At 41.7% G+C, this 5,220-nt stretch overlaps 1 protein-coding gene and 1 long non-coding RNA gene across 2 annotated transcripts in view; one reads left to right on the forward strand and one right to left on the reverse strand.

The window, feature by feature from the left end:
• The first annotated feature begins 3,664 nt into the window (after positions 1 to 3,664).
• fam110d (family with sequence similarity 110 member D) overlaps positions 3,665 to 5,220 on the forward strand; it is a 19,568-nt gene continuing 18,012 nt past the window's right edge. The window contains exon 1 of the mRNA XM_025061758.1: positions 3,665 to 3,809. The gene's annotated coding sequence lies outside the window, so the exon portion shown is untranslated. The remainder of the gene's footprint in view (positions 3,810 to 5,220) is intronic.
• LOC112487964 (uncharacterized) overlaps positions 4,157 to 5,220 on the reverse strand; it is a 2,427-nt gene continuing 1,363 nt past the window's right edge. Inside the window, exons 2-3 of the long non-coding RNA XR_003051575.1 lie at positions 4,666 to 4,794; positions 4,157 to 4,361 (exon numbers count right to left, since the gene is read on the reverse strand). This is a non-coding gene — a long non-coding RNA (uncharacterized LOC112487964). The remainder of the gene's footprint in view (positions 4,362 to 4,665; positions 4,795 to 5,220) is intronic.

Raw genomic sequence — 5,220 nt, forward strand, 5'->3', positions numbered from 1 at the left:
ATCTATCTATCCATCTATCTATCTATCCATCTATCTATCTATCCATCTATCTATCTATCCATCTATCTATCTATCCATCTATCTATCTATCCATCTATCTATCTATCCATCTATCAACCTATCAATCTATCATTTATCATCCATCCATCCATCCATCCATCCATCCATCCATCCATCCATCTATATGTAAAAATAAAGGCCACATTAGACCTTCATGGCTCAATCTGGCCCAAGGAACACGGAAACATTGTACACAGAGTTACGGGATCAGAGGAAAACAGTCAACATCCTCCGTCAGTCAGTAACAATGACCGAGACAGAACTCCAACAGGAAAGGCTGCCGCTACATTGTTGTAGACATTGTTTAGGTTGCCGACTAACTGTGGGATTAGGGCCTCGGTCTGTGAGCCGTCTCCTCTGTGTGACCCTGATGATTTTTGTTGTTCATTATCCATCAAACAGCAGCCATACATCACTGAGGATCACGGAGACATGTGGAAACCATTCGGATTTCACCTGCTTCCTTTGCTGCGGGGGACTTTTGGAGTCAGCTCAGGATGTGTAGTCCTTTATAATGATACGTCAGGTAATTGTTGGTGCCATCAGTACCGGGCGCTGCAGACTGAGATATTTTGCCTGGATTTGGGGCCATGTTGGCTCAGTGCCCGCTGGTTGACAGGCTTATTTGGATTTCATGTGTTAAGCCAACGTTTTATTTAGAGGGCACAAACTTTTTGACACTACATTTACAGTCACACAAGAATATATATACTGTATATATACAGTATATATATATCTATATATACATATATAGATATGTATATATCTATGTATATATTACTTATCCTTGTGCTAACTCAAACATTTTCAAATGTAGTTTCAACACAGCTTGCAATTCTTTTATGTAGGGATGTCGGGATGTAGGGATGTGATTTTATGTTTTTGTCGATATCCGATATACCAATATTATACAAACACTTGATATCCGATTTAATGTGAACCGATACCGATATATGCAGCTGTTTGCCCCCAAAACGTCCCAAGAAACCACTAGCGATTGCAGCATATTTGGCAAATATATCTTCGTCAACCAGATGTACATGGTAAACAGAGGCTGACCGAAGTGTGGAGTATGGTGACGGTGATGTGTACGTTAGAGAGTGGAGGGTTAAAGGTCAGAGCCAAATAAACACAGGAGAGGCCAACGTTAGCGTTAGCACCGCGACCGGTTATTATTACTGCTATCAAAGAATTAAAAAGTGATAAATCGTGATTAATCACAGGCTAGCGATTAATCCAAAAAAATACAAATAACAACAAGCAGACGTATGTGTTTCACATCTATGTTTTTATTTATATAAGATGGAATCATTTCTATGGAAAAATGTCATCGAAAATATCCAAAAGTATACTTTACAATTTTGCTGTATAAAGTTGGTGGATTTTAGCCAGTCTTGCGCATCTTGACAGTTGCTTGTAGAACAACTGCCAATCAGTCCACAGTCTGCCTCACAATCCATTCGACAACAGTGTCCTGCTCTTGGTGAGGCCGGTCTCTGATGCAAGCCAGGCATCTGAGCTGAAATCGTAGCCTCCACAAATGCATCGAGTTGGTATTTAAAGCTCAAGCTCAAGGAGCGTCGGTAAAAAGTCCCATGTGTATCGGCTGGGTATAAGAAGGTAGAATTTATTAATGTGCCTCATTGTGATTGTGTGTTAAAATCACATTGGTTACTGCAAATATTTTGACATGCCTAGTTGTTATTCTTCGGATGTGTACATTATTTGAGGTCACTGCAAAATACAACATTCTAGTGTCTGGTCAGAACTTCTCACTTTTACCAGGAGTCCCCAACCCCCGGTTCGGGGACCAGTGCCGGTACGTAGGTCATTTGGTGCAAGGCCGCAGTGGGATACAGTGAAAAAATGTACTTCAGTTTTACTAATCTACTTCATTCCAAAAGTAATCCAATCATATCCCTTTACTGTTTTCATTCAAAGATAATCTGACAGTGTTTCTAAACAACAGGTCATTCAGACTCTGATACTAACAGAAGAAAGTCTCTGAAAATGAAAATGTAATGATCCTTCAACGATGGCGCCGTATTACTGGTCCGCAGACCTGTCCTTGGTACAAAAAAGTTTGGGGTCCGCTGCTATAGTCGCTCCAAGCAGTCATTGGTCGATCGCTGGGACAGCCCAGAAAGTTCACCATGTGATGAGGACAAGTGGACCTCAGCTTTAAGATGTGACCAAAATGCAGACCTTCAGAGGCGAAGAGAGGATGTTAAACTCTGGAACCCCGAGACTCACCAGATGGTTTATAAAAAAAAAGGTGTGGAGGGGGAGGAGGTTGGTCGTCAACAAATGGTCCAAAATGGGCCCAGGCAGGAAACAGGCAACAATATGGCTTACCCTCTTTGAAGTGTTACTAATGATGTGTGTGTGAACTAATATATGGCACCCACTTTTCAAGTCCCTACTTAGTTTTTTTTCTGTAAGTAAGTTTTATTTTATGTCTTAAATTAACAATAGCTGCACATATAGTTTGTGTATACTTTGTACTTTGAAAGTACTCTCCTAACCAGCATAGGCCAAATATGTGAATATGTCAATGTTATAATATGATCATTGTGAGTGGTCCTTTTTTCGTCCTTCCTGAGTCGGAGTTAATCAGTGGGTTATTTTTCCTCCTTCCTGAGTCGGAGTTAATCAGTGGGATCACCCTCACCTGTGTCTCAGTCATTAGTCTCACTGGTGTCACCTGGTGGCCTGGGTATATATACACCTCTCTCCCTCAGTCAGTATTTCTCCAGTTTGTTGTGATGTCCAGTCTATGTTGTTCCTATCTTGTGTTCTTACTGCCCTGAGATCTGAGTTTGTTTCTGCCTGTTCTTGACAATCCAGTAAGTGGATGAAGTTCACCTTTTTTGTGTGATGAATAAACTTCCTGACCTGCTGACACTTCCTGACCAACGCTAGACGTAACAATTATTACCATGTGAAATATTTACATGTGTTTTTTTTTTTGCCTTGTGTTTTACACAGATATTTAAAAAGAAAACAATTTACATTTATATTACACAAAGATTACATTTTTGTATGCTCTCACAGCAACACATGAAAGTGACTGACCTCACCTGTTGAAAATCCTTTGTTTTGATTGACCTCAGTGGTGCAGCAGTAGAGCATGGTGCAGACCAGCCTAAAATCCCAGCTTTGTGTGCAGACAAATTATACGTTTTTTTATATAGCAACACAATCTGAGGAAAGAGTATGGAATGTTAATTAGTCGTTACATACTGCCTTACAATAACTGACATTTTAACTGATGAGAAACTTCAGTGAAAAAGAGAATAAACTGGAGTTCTTGACATTGGGATTTCATTTCTGAGATTATGACATATCTGTTAAATTCTACTTTACTTTTTTTTTTTGTCAAAGGTTTAGCTCGCGCTAGGGTAGTACTTCTCAAATAGTACATATAGTACAATAGACAAATATACCACGGCTGTAATGCTTGAATGATAACAAGCCTCCAGTCACTAGGTGGCAGCAACTCATACAGTGGTTTGTACAGATAAAAATATACACGTTATCAGGTTTTTAATTTCAGGTTTTTAATTTCAATTTTCCCGTTCCGAGAGGGAGAACTCCCTCTCGGAGCGTGATCTTTCACAGCCTCTCCAGGATTATCGCCCTGAGCGAACAGACCAACCTGACAACTAACTGGCACCAGTAGCCGCGCCAGGAATTAACCACCTGCCACGGTCCGAGACCCAGATTCACGAGCGGTGAACTTCCGGAGGGTAAGTTGGCATCAAACGAGCCCATGAGGTTATTGTTACACGGCAGCAGGAAGTGAGGCTTCCTTCAGTCAGGGCTGCGGGGGCAAAAGGTCAGCTGAAGCGGGTCAGGGGGATCATGTTTGACCCCAGATGTGGCAGGAGAAAAATGTTAAGGAGGGAACGACAAAAATAGGACGAGTGCTTGGAACTGTCTCTCTGAAACATTACAGAAAGTTTTTTTTTTTTCAGTTACGTTACGAAAAATCCAGTTAATATTTAGAAAATAACTCCCCAAAAAACAAACATATTTAATTTAAAAGTTTCTATTTTATGAGAGTGATCTAGTTCGTATTGTATATTGATTTCTACTGTCTTTATTAAAGGTCTGTGGTGTGAAAGCGTGTCTGGTCGAGACGTCTTTGTCGTGTTTACCGCAGCAGAAGTGGAGCACGCGTGTGTTTTTCGTATGATGTGTGCGTCGTACGTATGAACCACATGAACCTCAGCGTGACTCTGTTTATCCTCGGTGAAATACGTCCACTGTCTCTCTCCTGTCTCAGCAGTGATGACGATCTGGGGAATTAGAAACAGGTGTGTGAGAAATGTGTGGGGATCACCCCTTTATCCCACCACGCCCTCCTCCTCCTCCTCCTCCTCTTCCTCCTCCTCTTCTCGCTGCTCCAGACCTGTCTGATCCAGTAAGGTTAAGCTGTGTTTTATGACGGCTTTTAACGTCCGTCCGTTTTCGAAACTGGTAGACGTATGAATTAATTCCAAAAGTATAAGAATCACAGAATGCTAAGACAGCAACAGTTACACCGCTGTGTAAACAATGCGTGACTGACCATTGTTCTGTGATGAAAGCAGTCCTACTGACCTGCGGGTCACGGGTTTATCCACTCTTCAAGAGCCGCTTCAGGTGTTTTTGAAGTGGGCTTGTGTGAAGCACTGATACTCTATCAGGACTGACTCCTACCAGACTGCCTTCAGTACCAGGTACCACACACTAAAAAAAAAAACAAAAAAAACACAGAACCAACTTCTTTATAAATTTCCCAGAATTAACGTCTGCCAGAAAAATGTTTCTGTTTTTCTGTTCCGACACTAGCGCGTGGAATATTTTCACCGCAAACACAATCGAGAGTGAGAGAGGAATTCCCAAACATCTGATGTTAAAGCGTAACAGCGTGAAAAGCCAGTAATCGTTCCTGATTGGCTGCAGTTATAAGACCGTTAGGGGTCAAAGGTCCACCATGAGTAAGTGTGAAGTGGCCTGTTGATCAACAGTCGGAGAACAACGCTGATTAAAACGGACCGTTAATCCTCTCAACAAACTGTTGATCGGTGTAAACAACAGAGAACTCAGTGCCTGACCTCACCACCCACTGGTCAGTGTGCGTACTACGGGCCGCAGCTAACTGTCAGCAACGGT

Source organism: Cynoglossus semilaevis, chromosome 13, assembly GCF_000523025.1.
Source record: "Cynoglossus semilaevis isolate Cse_v1.0 chromosome 13, Cse_v1.0, whole genome shotgun sequence".
NCBI lineage: Eukaryota > Metazoa > Chordata > Actinopteri > Pleuronectiformes > Cynoglossidae > Cynoglossus > Cynoglossus semilaevis.